General features: G+C 42.7%; 1 protein-coding gene across 3 annotated transcripts in view; it reads left to right on the forward strand.

The window, feature by feature from the left end:
* The window catches only part of slc25a26 (solute carrier family 25 member 26), a 58169-nt gene that overhangs the window by 15948 nt on the left and 26392 nt on the right, over positions 1–15829 (forward strand). The window lies entirely within an intron of this gene.

Consider the following 15829-nt stretch of genomic DNA (forward strand, 5'->3'; position numbering starts at 1 on the left):
ACTCCTTCAAGGCGGTGTAGTGAATTCTTTCTGATAGGCTGAACGAATATTGAGGCTTTCCACTCTTCTGACTAAAGACGTTTTAATTTCCTCTGGGCTTTATTGAGGTTGGAAATATTGATTTACAGTTTTTTTTCATCTCATTCAATTACTTGAGCAAGATGCTCTCCCTCCTATTAGGGCTACATCTGATTAATTAATGCAATTAGTTGCGTTATAAATGCAAAACAAAACACAGATAAATGAGCATTGGGCTGCACTCCCTTGATGGCCGCTCACCTTTTTGTAATGAAAAAGCCGCTTCTTTGATTCATGATCTTCTGTTTAATTGAAACTGCATACAAAATAATTGTTGCAAAAAGCTGCACGGATCTCTCAACCCGCCTGATTAGTTTGAATAGACCCGGAGAAGAAAATGAGAAAGGGAGGAAGAGACGGAGAGAGAAGTGTATGAAGGTGACACTTGTCTTTCCATCCTATTTTTTGGGGAGGTGGGTGTAATCTAGTCCCCTCTGCTGTGCTAGCCTGTACTTATTTTCTGCCTCACTAAACTGATGTTATTCACGCAAATTCCATCTGGACAGATGGGGAAGGGGGAAAAAAGGACAACAAGACACTGTGATTTCTCCGAGGGGCTCTGAATAAATGAATACATTTGGAGGCTGGCGCACGGCCTGTGTGCATACTAACACTAGCAGATGAAACACAACGGTGGCGGCGGGGATTTTGAGGCGCGGGAATGGCGAGGGATGCTCCGCGGTGATTGGCTTTGACGTGTGTCAGGAAGGTAATTCATTTTCTCTCGGCCTCCTTCGCTATCCGCCTATCTCCCCCCTTTTTGTACAAGCGACCCTGTCAGGGTAAGTTTGTTTACGTGGTTAGGCGTGGCGCCTCCCCCCTCTCGCTGGTCCACTAATTGGGGTCCTCTCTGTGCTATATATTCATTAAGCTTCAGAAGGCATTTGTGATGGGCATGATATCACATTAGTGCAGGATGTGTGAGGCTGGCCTGGACATGGAAGGTGCGACCGATCCGTTTCACATTGTAACATCAGCCGACATTCAGATAATCATCCCTACCGGAACAAGTTTTAAAGAGTTATGGGGGATTTCACACAGCGCAAACCCCCATATCTGGATTATTGACTGAAAGTAATTATTTTCTCTTTAGGCCACATTGATCTCCACTGTGGTCTGCACTCTCCTTCAGAATAAACTGTCAAATTGTCTGCTGTGTCTGCAACTGTTGGGTTCCAGCTGAATAGAGCATGAAATCGTGAGATTCAGATTCTAGTGGAAATATTGGTTGCTGAAAAAACACTTTATTCAAGTAAGACGGCTGACTTCATTCAGTGGAAAAACAAAGTCTTATCATGAAGCTCCCAAGACTTTGTTCCCTAGTAAGAGTCTACTTCTGCTGTTCATGCTGCCTGGGTCTTTATTCATTGGTATTCATTTTATGGAAATACAATCATACTTTGACTTTTTCTGCATGTTATCATCTTGTGATGCCTGGCAACTTCACAAAATCATGTATTCCAAGCTCTTTCAGGAAAAAAAATACCTTTCACCACTAGATGGCATGCTAACATTATCATTGCTTTAGATTTGTGTCTCTTACTTTCTCTCATTTCACTCCAATCCCCTCTCTCCTGTACTCCCCCCTTCGCCTTCTTCCCTGCTTCTGCTCCCCCATCACACCAATCCAGCTTTATGACATTTATGAGCAGCAGTCACTGCACTGAAAATGATGACTTTTTTTTTTAATGGCCAGCCCTGTATATTTCTGATCTAAGCGCTGTGAAGGGATCTTGGATTGGATCTAAACTGCTCCAATTTGAGTTTGAGTAATGAGTCTGGGATGGGTTATTAGATAGTCATTTAGTAATGTGGTGCTATGGGGGCTGTGCAGGGATAGGTGTAAGTGAAGCTGACAGTGTCTGACACAGTCGACTTAAGAGCCCGGAACATCGTCTGATTGGCTCCAGCTTACTGCCACACTACATATATCTCTCAGACTTGTACTCTTTCACCCACTCAGTATGATAGCCACTTTATCTGAATCCATTTTCACACATTTAAGTGGGTAAGCACACAGACAAGGAAGGTAATTGGCCTGGCTAAATGAGACTTACCGAGGAAAAATGTGTTCCCGGTTTCCATTTACCGGTGTTATGTACACTTTTCCTGTGAATCAGCCTTAAACTTTCTCCACCCTAACAGCTGGGACCTGGCAAACCGAGGTTCAAGATTTGGCGATGGGTGCTTATGAAACACCTCTCCATCCAGGCTCCTCCCTACACATCTCTGCTTCCTCTTTATTCTCCTCCTCTTCAATTCCCTGGTTGATTCAATCGCTGCTTCCTCCATCAGAGGCTTTGGTTGTAATGCAAGACTTGCCAAAATTAGATTGAAATGATTACCTACAGGCCAAATTACATTGCTCCAACTTTTTGCTGTTATATTTAGTTTTAGAGCTGGTGTGAAGGTGTTAAGCAATCAGTTTCCCTTGAGTTGCCTTCCATCTACAGATCAGTCGGTGACCAAATAACCCAAACAATGTTTTACCTAAGTGTTGGGCCACTACAAGCTTCAAGATCAGTTTCAGAGCTCCCTCCCCGATTCTTGGAATTTATTTTGCTGGCTTTCTACCTTGTTATTGGATAGAATAGTTAAACGGGAATTCTCGGAAAAAGGAAAGAGTGCACAACATGCAGCAAAGGGCAGAGAGTTCAATTGAAACTGCTGTCGTTAGGTCTAATCGGTAGATTGTTTTCTTGATTAATTTTTTCATTGTTTGGTCCACTAAAACTCTTATAATCCCAAATGGAAATACTGTACACATTACATTTCATTTAGCTAATGTTTTTATCCAAAGCAACTTACAATTACCAATTACAGGGACATTCTCCCTGGAGTAACTAAGGACTAAGTGCCTTACTCAACTGCTTATTGTGCGAAACCAAGTGTCCAAAACCCAAAGATATTGTGTTTGAAATCATGGAAGATACAACAAAGAGCACACATACTGTAGAGTACTGATTAGCTGGAACCATTTATGTCTAAACAAGTTACATAATGCTGATTGTTATCCTGTCATTGGACTACTGTTGCAACTATTTGCTTAGTTTCTTATCATTTGGACTTTAAAACATTAGAAACAAGATTAAAGGGCAAACAACATCCAATAAAACCCAAGGAGATTTTCTGTCGGAGTGACAATGCAAAACCTACAGATATTCATTTTATGTTTGAAGAAAAGCTCTGAATATTTGCTTATATTCACATTTCAAAAAGCTGGAAGCAATAAAATACTTGGCATTTCTGCTTAAAAATGACTTTACCTATTATCAAAATATTTGCCTAATAATTTCTCTAGACACAGCACTCACCTGACCCCCGTCCCCTTATGTTCTCAATCTAATTCTTATAATCCTGTCTGGGCCCTTTTGCCACTCCAGGGTCCTAGTTGAACCTCCACCTCCTTCAGTGTGTTTGATTTCCCTTGTTACATCTCAGTTGTTGAAGTGTGTACATTGAGATATGATTGAGTTGTGAAGGGTCCATACTGAGCAGTGAGGGGGTTTCTGTTTCCTCTGCTGGGATCCTGAGGTTGAAACTGTATTAACAGACACGCAGCAGAGCAGATCTGACCCCCGCGTGGCCCTTTTTGTAAAAGAGCCTCCTTTCACTGTCTGACGCATGTTCAAAAGGGAGAGGTGAGGGGAATCACTCTCATATCCTGTCTCTGTGCTCGCTGAACCACAGAGGCTCGTGTTTATACACCCTCATATGACTAAGGCAGAGGAGAGACAGAGCAGAAAGAGGGAAGACAGACAGGCCAGGGGAGGCAAAATGTGTTTATTTTTTTGCTACATACTGTACAGTATGTAAAGGCAAGATTTGTGGGACAAGTGTGAAGGCAAGGAGGCTTCCTCCTGTGCTGTGTTTAGAGTTGGACATCGTCAGAGCTGCTGCCGTTTGTCTCTGAGTCTGACGGCAAACCAACTCCTCTAAAAGGCTTCAACACCTCAAAGACTGGATTACATTTCATGGAAAATGTCATAAGGTCACTCTGAAGTAATAAAATACTAAACCATGGAAATAATTAATATAAAAGTGGGATGTAATGCTTACAAGTGAGATAACTTTGTTTCAATGTGTTGCTCTTTGCAAACAGATTATTACAAAGTAATATAACAATATTTGAACAGCCTTTGCAAGTCAGTTGAACAATGAGTATGGCTCTATTGGTTTCAAAGATGGATCTGAATGTTTGAAAGACTTTGAGCTACTGGTGCTACCTTATCTGTTTACTCTGTGATCAATAAGAAGCTCAAGAGACCTGAGGAAACCTGTTGACCTCTGTAGATCTGACCCTTGACATGACTTGACCTATAGACGGGTGTTTTACCTCTTATGTGATAAGGACAAACAATAGAACAGTGTGTGAGGGCTGCATGATTTTGGGAAAAAATCTAATTGCGATTTTTCTGACAAATATTGCGATATTTGTTTTTAAGCGACCCAACGTAAGTTTATTGTAAAATGCGGCCATAACTCCGGCTAGGAAGGTCGTATCAGCACCCCCGCAGCCCGAGCTACGAGTGAAAGAACTAAACTTACATGAAACTTCCGTTGGGTTGCTTTAAAGTCAAGCTTCAGTTTAAGACTCACCCTGTAATAGATGTAAAACATGTGATGGAGCATTACTAACCTGACTCAGACGGTTTGTTTCACCAAACCATCTAGGAGAGCTCCATTGGAAGCCATTTGGAAAGGGCAGGCACTTTCAAAAATACTTGGCAGGTGATTGGATCAATCTGTCTATCATCTTCTATCATGGGCCACTTCTGATTGGTTAACAATGGCTGGTACATGTGGAGCACAGCATTTCTGATTGGTGTGGATGACTGACACACAAGAAGAAAAAAAAAAAATTGTAAAAAAAAGATTTAAAAAAAAAAAAAAAAAAGTTAAAAAAGATCGCAGGCTTTGCGATTTGATAATCACATCATTTAAAATCGCGATTTCGGTTTAAAATCGATTAATCGTTCAGCCCTACTATCTAGGTGTTTTGACAGTATTGTGGACACAGTTAGATATGCAATGCCAATTAGCACATCATTAAATGATTCTCAACTTCAACATTTTTGTATAAATGTTTGTATAAAAGGATTTTACATGAATGTAAAGGTAGCAAGATGAAATGCTAAAGAAAGGCCTCAACCTGAAGTTTATATTCACATTTTGAATTTCCCAGCATTCATTTCTTTGATGGATCATTATCTGTCTTCCTGCTGGAGGTATGGAATATCATTTTGGTACGCCTCCCTCTTGTTGAGTTGTTTGCAGGTTGATCTGACCCTTGTTCGAAGACTGATGGCCTTCTTAAGCTTCAGAGAACGACTCCTCTTCGTCACTGCGTGATCTCTATCACTTTACCACACATGTCCCCCTGGGGATTAATGCTTTACTCCCTACGCCAATCTGGATGACGGATGGATGGGCTTCTGTTCACAGTGCACATGTCATTCACATTAGTGTTGTTTTTGGTATCCAATTTTGTGTTTTCACTTTCTTTTGTGCGTTTTCCTACATCCAAGCTGGCCTATGTGCCTCTTTTTTACATCCCCTTAAAACATCTGGCCTTCCTTGGGGTGGACTTTGGTGGCTTTTCCTGCTACAGTAATCCAACTAAACCTCAGTACCTTCCTAAGATCAACACGTGTTGTTATTAATGACCTCTACAGTCGGATGTATTTAAGGAGTTAGCTGCCATGCTGTCAGAGCCACATGTGTGCTTCCTGCTCGGTGCAGACTTGGCCGAAGGGACAGTGGCTCTCTGCGGTTCTCCGTTGAGGATGATGCATTGGAAGTCTGTGCCACTGTGAGCCATGCATCACACGCATCACACGCTTATGTTAAGTACGTTTGTCCCCATTGAGCTTTTCAATCCACTCTCAAATCCATCATTAAACTGTAATATGTAAAGAAAGGAATTCTCTGTGCATTTCTGCGTCTCCCTGTGGAGATGTATTACCAGATCCTAATGCCAGAAATGTTTTTTCCAGGAAGAAGACAATGTTTCTTTTTACCCAGATAAAGTTGTTATCATGTGTCTCCCCTCTTCTGTGTGTGTGAGTGCTGTGAACATGACCACAGCAGCCAATGTTAGTCAGTGTGTCTCTCCGGGCCTCGGGGCTATGTTTGCTTCCCACAACTTAAAGCATGTTTGCCTCAATCCGAGCAGAAAACCTTTGGTACTCCACATGTGTTTCTAATAATGCACAGCCTCAACCGCCAGGCGGGGGGGTGGGGGGGGGGGGTGGGGAAGTGAGTATGTAACGGAGGGGGGTAGTAGGTCTGGATTGGAGGGGAAAGGGACAGCAGGGGTTTTAAATGTCATGTGGAAGGAAACTCGTGTCAAGAGTCTGCTCCCTTACGCTGGAATCTGGTGCCAGTACACACGATTGAGTGTGATGCAGTATTCCCCTGATGGCAATTCTTGCAATGTAGATTTTGTTTGAATTGGACACCTGTTCCACTTGAGTTCCACAGGCATTGAAGTGACATAATACCCTAACTGTCTAAATACGGTAATCCCATCTCAATCAGCCAGCCTATTATACAGTCACTGTAGGAAACCTTTACACGAGGTAAACCTTCAATCAGAGCCACTTTAAATAACCCTAACATCTTATTTTCACTTGGAGTGACAGAAGAAAGTGAGAGTTAAGGGAGTGGAAGCAGGATAAATCAGTGCTGTGCTATAACCAGACATGGGGAAGCAACCAGTAATTACACTGAAGGATTACAATGATGCATATCCTATCTCATTTCTCATTTCACAGTAACTTTGGATTCAATAAAACCTATGATCCACTGTGACTTGCAGATACTTTCCACAGCGTTTTGTGTTTTGCTAAGTTTTCCGTTGCCCATTTTCCAAGACAGTCTTATGAGTCTCTCCAGAAGCAGCACCTGCCCCCCCCCCCCACACAGCCAGTCATATGCCTGCCCCCTTTTTCCTCAGTCACAACCATCATCATGCTAGCAGCAGCGCTTACGACCTACAAGCATCTGGAACAGACCACCTGAATGTCAGGGGTCACGCTGTGATGTCACTGCTTAATGTCTAATGGGAAGAGAGAAATATAAAGTGTCACTAGCACCACGAGCGTTCACCTCACTCAACCCCTGCAGAGGTTAGGAGTTCAAAACAATTCATAATTCAACACTCATCTACATTCAAGGCAGTGAAACCTGGAGCGGCTGTTTATGTGAGCCGAGGGGCTTACATGGTTTAATACTTGGAGCTTAGTGTACCACAGTAGTCATTCAAACCATGTCAGATTAATAAAATGTACATGTTTGGTTCCAGCAATGAGTAAATCTTTACCAGACAAAGGAGCAGTGTTCTTGTAAAACACATCTATACAAGATTATTTGCCGAATCGGCTGGGATCATCTACCACTTTGGTCCAGAAGACAAATATCTCAACCATGGGATGAAACTGAGGTATACAGACATGCATGCTCCCCAGAGGATGAATCCCACTGACTTGATCCTCTGAATGGCATCTTATCTTTGCTAGGGTCAATCCATAATGAGGCAAATATTGGAAGTATTACGTATACATTTGGTTTAGATATTCAAGGTCCCCAGAGGATGGATTTCTCTTTAACAAAAGCTTTCTGACTGTGATCGCTTCTAACCAAAAGATTGGCACTGCCCATAGAACATTTAAATTCCATCAACAAAGATCTGAGGGTTTTATCCCCGAGTTTCCAACTAAAGATGATTTCTGTGTTTCAGTCACCAGAAAGCGATGGACTTACTCAATGAAGTGGAAATGACTGAAATGACCCTGAATATCATGTTGGCTTAGCACCTTCGTTTTATTAATGTATTTTATTTTGGCTGTATTGCCTAAAAAGAGAAAGTTAGTGACTGGATGAGAAGTTAGATAATATTTAAAAACAGCTCGGGTGTCTTATCCATAACAGGTTGGTGTTTTCATATCCACAGATAGTGCAGCTCAGCTCTATGTTGAGCAGCCTTTGCCGAGGCCGTGAAACACATTGATCAGGTCCATGCAAGGTTTTGTTTGAATAACTCATCTATCTGCGTGTGCTTTTTCAAAGCAGCTGCGTCACTGCCAGTATACACTTCTCTCAGTATGGAGATTCTGTTATTTCCAGCTGTGCTGCTGCTGTTATTATCTGATTCCCAGCTGATAAGATGTTTCTGTTAGTGAGAAACAGAGAGAGAAGCATTTCAGTTGACCGTCAGGCAGCGGTCGGTTTGCTGGAAGTACTGTGGTCTGTGTTTTATTGCTGTGGGCAATGCTCCCAGAAAACATAGTGTGTGTGTGTGTGCGTCTGCGTGTGTGTGTGTGCGTCTGCGTGTGTGTGTGTGTGCCATGCTGGAGATATCAAAGCGGGAAGCATTATTCTGGACCTACCTGCACGCTTCACTCTAGTTTGTCAGGTTATCGTGCAGACTTGAATTTACCTGTGTTCATGTTCAAAAATAATACTGGAAAATCCATGTAATGCTTTCTGCCTGTAGCCAACTTGTGGCTCATTAGAAATGTTTATAAAATAACCAGCATGCTTTGCATTGCTGCTTCTGCGCAGTCCCGCCCTATTCCAGTAAACCACAATTAGCATGCAAATGTCTTGCCTGACAAAACCACCCCTATTTTTGCATAGAGTTGAAATACAAATAACTGTTCAATATTGACATTTTTCTGTAAAACGAAAAAGCAAATCTTCATCACTTCATTTATGGTTGCCCTGTAAAAAAATCTGACTGTTTGTGCTGCCGTCCCCAATAGAATCCGACAGAAGTAATCAGCCTGTGGTAAATGTAACTACACAATACACCAGGGCTATTCAATTGGCGGCCCGCGGGCCAAATCCGGCCCCAGGGTGATATTTACTGGCCCTATGAGTATAATGTTAAAAAGTAATCACATTTTATTTTTTTGGGCCAGAGTGGCTTTATTCCAGAGAGGGTGTTAAATTGAGAGATAGAGGGGAAGTCATTGCCTGAAAACTTTGGCGGGCTCGGTTTTCGAACCCACCTACTACTGTAGCTACTGTAGTGACAACTCTGCGAGAATGATTAGATCATTTCCCCTAAATTAAATCTAATGAAATGATGTTGATGGTTAAATTAGCTTCACATGGAGGCCTACTGAGTTCTGAACTTGCCATTTAGACCTATAAAGGCCTTGGGGCTATGTTGTTTGATTGAATTAAACACAATATATGCACTCCACTATGCTGTTGTAGTATTTACTGTATCTGAAGCTCATATTTCAAGCCATCTTTTTCCCGGCCCCTTGCTTTGGATAATTTTCATCAACCGGCCCCCATTCCAAACTAATTGAATAGCCCTGCTATACACCCACTACACCTGGGTTATTGATGTTCTTCAATAAAAGACAAAAGAAGACTCATTATGGGATTACACCAGCCAAAACGCCAAATCAGGACAGGGGAAAACAATTGGGGGCTACAAATTACAGTGTTTACATAGTTAGGTCAAAAGCTATGAGATATTTAATCATCCATCTTTGCTCAGTACACCTTATGCCCTGATACACCAAGCTAGGGCCTGCGGTTGGCTAATGTCGGTAAGTCAGTGAGTATCAGAGATCCCTTTCTTGCGTTGTGTCCCTCAGAGTTGCCTAAGGTCGTCCCATGTTAGCAGATTTTAGGCCAATTCAACATTTCAAGTCAAATGAACATGTTGAATTAGCAGCTAGAACCGTGGGAGAAATAACTCTGTGAATGACTTCAAATGTGAGATAATGACAGAGCACATTTCCCTTTTTAAGCTCCAGCCTTTCCCAACTGAGACATATGCTGCTCAATAGCCTCTTTGCTTCTCCACCAGCTGTGTAGCTAGGGTAATGTTGCACCTTCAACCTCTCCCATGCCTTGCACCAACACATTTTCTCTCCGTCCACTCTCCCACGTCTTACTCCTCGCCTCAGCCAGACCCTCGGGCAGCCACACATCTCTCTTCCTGTCAGCAGCTAATTGGTCGACCCTCAGGGCATCCTGTGTCACACCACACCACCATTCATTGGCTGATATGCACTCTGCCATTGATGTCATCAGTCAGCGGCTGTGACAGATCCAAACTGTCATGTTTTAACCCAACTAAATCTTTCACCTGGTCAATATTTAACCAATACATTATATGGTAAAACTGCATATTTTTTCTTATACGCTAATTGTGAATATGTTTTTACAGAGTGAGTCCCATTAATCTTGTTAAGCATTTAAAATGTAACGTCACATGGGAATTTTAATAAAAATGTTACATAAGCAGCAGGCTATACTTTATCCACGGACTAAAAGCTTTGGAGAAAAACAAGTCGTCTGTCAAGGAGAACGTTTCTGTTTTTCCCTTTCGTGCCTTTGCCTGTTCTGCTGTATCAGGCTCCCATTCGAAGGCAACAAGCTGCACACAGGTGGGAGGAAGAAAAAAATCACCAGCACAACATAAATATTATTCGGAGTTTCTGGGAAGCATTTCTCTCATGTCGATGGAATTGCTCACTTGAATCCTTGCCAGCACACTGTTTCCCCCTCCACCTCCCCCTCTCTCCCCCCTCTCTCCCCCTCCACATCGGAACAAGTCTTAATTTGTCGGAAATATTACTGCCCTGTGCCGACATTCGCCTGGACTGCGGCGGCTTACGGGAGCGAGGACCAGGTGTGATTAGTTTTGCGCACGGGAGATATGCCGATACCTAAACCTCTCCCTAGTTTGGCTTGTTTAAACAAACACACACACACACACACACACACACACACACACACACACACACACACACACATCATGCTGCCTTTGGCATTCAAAACTGTCAGATGGAATTCTTCAGCAAGTGCATTCACTCTCATTCTAGTTTTTACAGCACTGGGGAGCTGGGAACGTTGGGATGAGTGATTGCTAGCCGCTTAAGGCAGAACACTCCTCATAGTTGCACAGTTTAGGCCTTTAAGGGACGCGTGCTCCTGCTGCTGGATGCACGGCCTCATACGCTTTAATCGGTGACAAATTTAGGTTTTAAGGAACCACGCTGAGCACAGGGGGAGTTATGCTTTGTATGTGTTACAGGTTTAAGTTTAGATAAGCATATGATTTGTGTGAAGTGTGCCTCAGGGAAGTGTAAAGACAGGTGTGTGTTTGCATTTGTGTGTTTAAGACGGTGGGGGGTTCTGTTTTCTGTTATAGGGAGAGCAGGCCTTGGCTTTTACTAACCAGCACTATACAACCACCAAGAGAGAAGTAATCCAACCTCTTTCTCTCTTTCTCTTTCTCTCCCTGGCACTCTCAGTTTCTCCCCCTGTCCCCTCCCTTCTCCCCCCTCTCTCTCCCCCAGGCCTCTTATGAAGTGAGAGGCCAAACACAGGCCCGGAGTGCCGGATCAGGCTCCCTCTATCGATTGACTTTATTTATGTGTTTGTTTATTTATTTAAAAGGCCCTGAACCCCTCTGTCCCTGAGGTGTACTTAGGTGCCACACACACACACACACACACACACACACACACACACACACACACACACACACACACACACACACACACACACACACACACACACACACACACACACACACACACACACATATATATATCTTACTGGACTGTACAAATTGCTGTGCTCCTATGTTTAGCCAGGGTTTTTGAAGCGTCACTGCTGGGTGTAATGTGCGTCGTCACGGCAGTAACTAGGTGTGACATTAGCCCATGTGCGCACGCCAGCTAGTGTCCTGTGTTTTAGAAGCATAACATAGTTCTGACCTTAATAGGAAAATAATTAACAGTTGAACATGAATAGGGACAATGTTGAATTTTGACAAATTCGTTTTTTTATATTTTCTGTCAGAACTATTGATTGATGAAAATCAAATTATAGTTTTCAATCATTGGGAAGATGGAACGTGCAAACAAAGCATATCAGTGAATATGTAATACATTGAGAAGGACAACAAAAAATAAAGTAGAGAAATATATAAATAAATACAAAACAATAACATAAAATGTTATGTAAATGAATATGGTTTAAGATATATTATTTTCCCCATATCATTATATATTTTCAACATTAAACAATATTATTAGGTGTTTGTGAGTTATTTTAAGGAAATAATGATTGCCTTCCAGCATTTACTCAAAGCTTATTTGTTATATTGCTGCATGGATCCTGATCGCATATCTGTCGTACTTTATTTCTATGTAATCGTGCTTTCTCTGGCATGTACTCATCTTTTCATTAGTGCCTGCTGTTTTATTTTTCCTACATGTGCGTGTCACCATATATGCATCAGAGTGTCCATCAACCTTCTAAACAGGTCTGTCTTCCTCATGCTTCCTCTGTCTTAATGTTGGCACAGTCTAACACCACCTGCCTCCCTCTCATTCATGATTTATGACTTTTATCAGCCTTCAACATATTAAAATCTGATCTTGTTGCTATCGGCGTGTCACCGCAGTCAGTTTCTCTTCATACTTCAGTGACACACAGCAGCAGGAATGTGGGTGTGTCTGAATGTTTCTGTGTATGAATTTGGCGATGAATCCAGCGTACAGCCCTGTTGCATTAGCAGGTAATAAATGTGGACTTAGACGCTCAGCTTTGCTCCGCCCGGTTAGTTTATATGAGGTTTTTTTATGTGTTTCTATGGTCTTCACGTGGCCTATGGTGATTCCTCATTTTGAATAAGGCTGCTGTTGATCGCTTCACCATCTGACTTCCATCTGCTTTCTGTTAAAAGCTCCTCTCCTCTCTCGTCTCCTCTCCTCTCTCGTCTCCTCTCCTCTCTAGTCTCAACCTGAACTCAGTACTGACTCACTATTTCTTAAAATGACTACCTTAACATTTGAAAGGAGATCTTGTTTATTTTATTTCACTTATAAATTCAATTTGAGAGAGTATGCATGGTCTCATTCCAATGGTACATTTGGTACATTCCAAATCTGTGGGTGTAGGAGGTTTTTCTAAATGGATTTGGACGAGTCACTCAGTATCAAATACTAACAGCAGCCCTTTTTGGCTCATGAATCATTTGCTGCACATCTGGTGGCCACAGCGGAGCAGAATGAGCTGCAAGTGCGCACATTGTGGGGTTCAGGATTGCACCACAGTGTCTTGACTGAGTTAGAGCTCGAGTAGTGGTTTTCTGAATACTGTCATTTGTGTCTTGGATTTCATAATAAAGCAGCACAATCTGGGAGGGTATGCCTTTAGTCATTGTAATGATGACAGTAAACATGTCATTAATCATAAACTATTGTTGTCACAGGCTTTTCGGTACCAGATAAAGACATACAAAGTAATTTATTCAAATTGTTGGAGCAGCTTTTTGCTATTTAAAGGTCCCATGACATGGCCATTTCTACTGATCTTAATTTCAATTTTTGAGGTCTACTAGAATAGATTTACATCGTTCAATGTTCCAAAATCACATTGGTTTCTCATACAGCATCTCTGTATGGTATGTGTATTCAATCTGTCCTAAACGGCTTGTTGGAGCTCCTGCCCCCCCTCCCTATGAGCCCACTGTGCTCTGATTGGTCAGCTCGCCCACTCTGTTCTGATGAGTCCACCACCGTTACAGCGGAACATCAGTGATTATGTGTTACAATGGCGTTAGCAACCAGGAAATGACGCCAGTAAACACAAACAGATGAGAATGCTGCGTGGGGTCTGGGTGCCGTGTTGGCGGGACGTTGCGGGGCTCGCTGCTGTGAGGAGCGGACAGTGTGAGCTGGGTTACTGCTGGTGTCATTTCCTGGTTGCGTGGGGTCTGCGAGACAGTGAGACATCGCGAATGGACGCGGGGGGTGCTGCAACACCCCCATCTGCGAGGCTCCACTAGCACCCGCACCCCCAAACGCGACGAACCTACAGTGTAACGGTACGTCCACACGGCAGAGTGCGTTGAAGCTAGCCGGTGGGCGTGTCTGGAGCGCGACCAACAACCAATCATATTCATCTCCCGCCCTGGACACACAAGCACGCAGTTTGATTGGCTAGAGCTTGTATGAGCATATGATTTGATTGGCTGACGCTTCCGTCGAAGCTTGAAAAGTTCAACTTTTCTCAAGTTTCGAAGCGAGCAACGGAGGCAAAGCGATGCAACGGAACAACAATGCAGTTCGGCAAAGCCTGACGTCACCCCATTCAAAGTGAATGGGAAGCTGCCGTGTGGACGGACCGTAAGCGCGCCACAGTTTCACTAGCCCCGCCCCCCCCAGCGCGTCACTGTTTCGCCGCTGAGTGTGTATGTGTGTGAGGAACTCCACGGATTGGTCCATTTGGACCAATAGGTCCATTTGAGTATGTTCACGTCACTGTACCTAGCAAGAAAAAAATGGAAAAAGAAAAATCTCCAAAGAGGTGTTCTGGGGCAGCATAGACAGGTATTTTCTGTGTTAGAGTTTTACTACAGGGGTGTACATGCAGAAAAAGCTACATAACACACAAGGGGATGGGTAATAACCGGAAAAGCATGTCATGGGACCTTTAACTATTTTCATTGATGTGCCACGGTTAATCATTTAGATTTTTAGCTTGGTCCAATCTCCAGACTGAGATATCTTAACAACTATTGGATGGATTGTCATGAAATATGTTACAGATGGTGCGCAGATGATAGATGTTCATGACTACGATGATCCAAGGACTTTTCCTCTATAGCACCACAAACAGGTTTCATACTGGTTTGTGGTTTAATATGAAATGTCTCAATAACTTTTTTGACGCTTTGTCACTAAGTCTGGCACAGAAACTCATGCTCCTCTGAGAGTGATTTGTAAAAACGTTGATATCTCTTTATTTTTTCCATATTGTGTTTTAAACGTGTACATATTGTTTTGTCAAAAATATGTCATCAGCCTCAGCATGCTAAAATCTAAGATGGTGTCCACTTAAACATTTAGCTCATTGGCTTCAGAGGCACTAGCATGTCGTTACACTCTTTAGCTGCGTTCAGATCAGCTTGAGCCCTGCCTGAATAAAAGCAACCCAATCTCATTCATTTCAATGAGGTCAACCCATCACACAGCGGGGGTGCCAATGCAGAAGGTGCCAGCAAAAAGTTGAACTACAGAACGAAAGATAATTTCATCTCCAAATCATTGAGATGAAATGGAAGGTTTTTTCCGCCAACTTTAAACAGACCAAAAACTACCTTGGGCACACAAACCGGCTCTATATCACCTCAGTGGCTCTATTTCATGCTAACTATAAGACATGCTGAGATACATTCTTACTTTTGGTTGGAAAGCATCAGATATTTTGTTTCCAGTAAGGTTGTTCTTGGGCAGCGATGCCACACTACCAGCAGGTAGATGTTTTAAAGTAGAAGAACTGTGAACATTAAGGCATGAGGTACTTTATTTTGGAAAGGGATCTGTTGGAAAATATGAATGATATCCCATCTGTTGATTTGTCTGCTTGTCTCTCAATCTTCACATCCATCTTCCTCACTCTTTCTCTCCCTTTCTAAGCACTCATCAGTATGCAGAGTGTGCAGTATGACCTATTAAATGTCATTTGTCAAATTGCAGCCAACTGGCTTGCCTGCAATCAGGCTCAATGTGAATATATTTTGACATGTGTTTTTCCTGCCCTCCGCTGAGTGCCTAAGGACCTGTGACAGCCCTGAGCCGCTCTGAATGCTAATACAGTTAGCGCTAATACAGTTGGCAAGGACGCATACAAACACACACAAACTGGAGCACTGTCAGCAAAATGACACAGCCGACGCAATCTCCATATTCCTATATAGTACCTG

The sequence above is a fragment of the Notothenia rossii genome (assembly GCF_949606895.1).
Source record: "Notothenia rossii genome assembly, chromosome: 5".
Lineage (NCBI taxonomy): Eukaryota > Metazoa > Chordata > Actinopteri > Perciformes > Nototheniidae > Notothenia > Notothenia rossii.